Genomic DNA, 2,363 nt, shown 5'->3' with positions numbered 1-2,363 from the left:
ATGAGTGTCAATTTTTACCTCTCTATCTACATTATTCCGTGGTTTATTAAGTTTTCAAATTTATACTGAATTTTTGATCACCCGGTATATATCAGGACCATGTATCAGGATAATCATTAACAAAACCAACAAACTACAGGGACGGATTCCTGACTGGAAATGAAGGAAAAAAGGTCCTATGAACATATTTATGGAGATGCATCGTTGCCACGGTAGACATGCGCTGACGAGTGAAAGTTCCTCTGACCACGTGCTGTTTGTTCCTCGTGTGTTGCAGGCTGTGTGATTGACGCAACATACTGAAAGCAGCGGAATAGTCCGGTATTCACACACACATGGCTCTGAGCACTATGGGACTTAACATCTGAGGTCATCAGTCCCCTAGAACTTAGAACTACTTAAACCTATCTAACCTAAGGACATCACACACATCCATGCCCGAGGCGGGATTCGAACCTGCGACCGTAGCAGCCGCGCGGTTCAGGACTGAAGCGCCTAGAACCGCTCAGCCATCGCGGCCGGCTTCCGGTATTCATGTCGGGAAGAAGTCGAGATTATGTTTGTGTATTGCCAGGCAGGTGGAAGCGCACGAGAGTCAGCACGGCTATTCTAAGAACAAGTACCCACACAGACACCAACCACATCATACATCTCAATCCCTGTTGGGTGTTTGTGTTCAGACAGACGAACGTTCACAGAGGCGGAGGACTGCGCGTTCACCAGACTTGGAGGACCGGGTTTTACAGGATATTGAGACGAACCCTGGTACAAAGCTCCAGGAAGGTGGCCCGCCAATATGGTGTAACCCAAAGTACGATTATGTGTATCCTCTATGACAGCCGCTACTATCTGTATCGCTTGCACCAAGTGCAAGGATTATCAGAAGCGGATTTTACAGGAAGGATTTTGTCAGACCATCAAAATTATGGGATTTATGTCATCAGTCTTCTTTACTGGCGAAGAAACCTTTACCAAAACTGGCATCAGCAATCTTCATAATCGTCATCTATGGGCTACATACCATCCTCTGAGAATGGTTGAGGTGTCTCATCAGCATCGGTTCCGCATCAGTGTGTGGACAGAAATTCTCGATGACCGCATACTTGAACCAATTAAATCGACAGCCCCTCGACAGAGGAATGTAACTGGACTTATTGCAGAATACTCAGCGTGGGCGGCTTGAGAATGTGCCTTTGGCAATACAACATCTTACGTGGTTTACACTTCTCCGATGCTTCAACAATATCTTGCCCGGAAGTTGAATGGCACGCAGAGGCCCTCTAACATGGTTTTCTAGATCACAGGACTGAAGCCTCCCTGGATTCGATTTTTACCTGTGGGGGTATCTGAAAAGTGTTGTGTACGCTGAACCAGTTCCTGATGTGCGCACTTGGAACACCTGTTGTGACGTGGATGCGATGCATCTCTGTATTGCGTTCCGGGAAGATCTGTTGTCGCTGCACACACACCGTCCACTTCTGGACAGATGTTGACAGGACCTTTTTTGCTCCATTTCCAGTAAGGAGTCCGTCTCTGCAGTTTGTCGGTTTTATTAAAGTTTACCCTGCAGAGTACCAGCATCCTGTACGCACAAAAAAAAAAACTGTGCTCATTGTAAGACCAGCACATACAAGAGAGGCATACGATAATAACCTGCATAAAGTAACAAGCTAGACACATTCAGTGACAAACCACATAATATCCAAAATCATCCTAAAGATGAGAGACAATATAATGAAATACATGAAGTAACAAAATGAAATTTTCACTCTACAGCGGAGTGTGCGCTGATATGAAACTTCCTGGCAGATTAAAACTGCGTGCCGGACCGAGACTCGAACTCGGGACCTTTGCCTTTCGCGGGCAAGCGCTCTACCAACTGAGCTACCCAAGCACGACTCACGCCCCCTCCTCACAGCTTTAATTCCGCCAGTACCTCGTCTCCTACCTTCCAAACTTCACAGAAGCTCTCCTGCGAACCTTGCAGTACTGGAAGTACTGGAAGGAAGTACCTGCAGTACTGAAAGAAAGGATATTGCGGAGACATGGCTCAGCCACAGCCTGGGGGATGTTTCTAGAATGAAATTTTCACTCTACAGCGGAGTGTGCCCTGATATGAAACTTCCTGGGAGACTAAAACTGCGTGCCGGACCGAGACTCGAACTCGGGACCTTTGCCTTTCGCGGGCAAGAACTCTACCGACTGAGCTACCCAAGAACGACTCACAACCCCTCCTCACAGCTTTACTTCTGCCGGTACCTAGTCTCCTACTTTCCAAAATTCTGGAAACATTCCCTAGGCTGTGGCTAAGCCACGTCTCCACAATATCCTTTCTTCCAGGAGTGCTAGTTCTGCAAGGTTCG

At 47.1% G+C, this 2,363-nt stretch overlaps 1 non-coding gene across 1 annotated transcript; it reads right to left on the bottom strand.

Annotated features, from left to right (window-relative positions):
- Positions 1–1,817: 1,817 nt before the first annotated feature.
- Positions 1,818–1,894, bottom strand: Trnas-cga. The gene has a single exon. It is a non-coding gene; the product is annotated as a tRNA-Ser (tRNA).
- Between the last annotated feature and the right edge of the window lie 469 nt (positions 1,895–2,363).

Source organism: Schistocerca americana, chromosome 9, assembly GCF_021461395.2.
Source record: "Schistocerca americana isolate TAMUIC-IGC-003095 chromosome 9, iqSchAmer2.1, whole genome shotgun sequence".
Lineage (NCBI taxonomy): Eukaryota > Metazoa > Arthropoda > Insecta > Orthoptera > Acrididae > Schistocerca > Schistocerca americana.
This window is presented reverse-complemented; position numbering and strand designations above follow the sequence as displayed.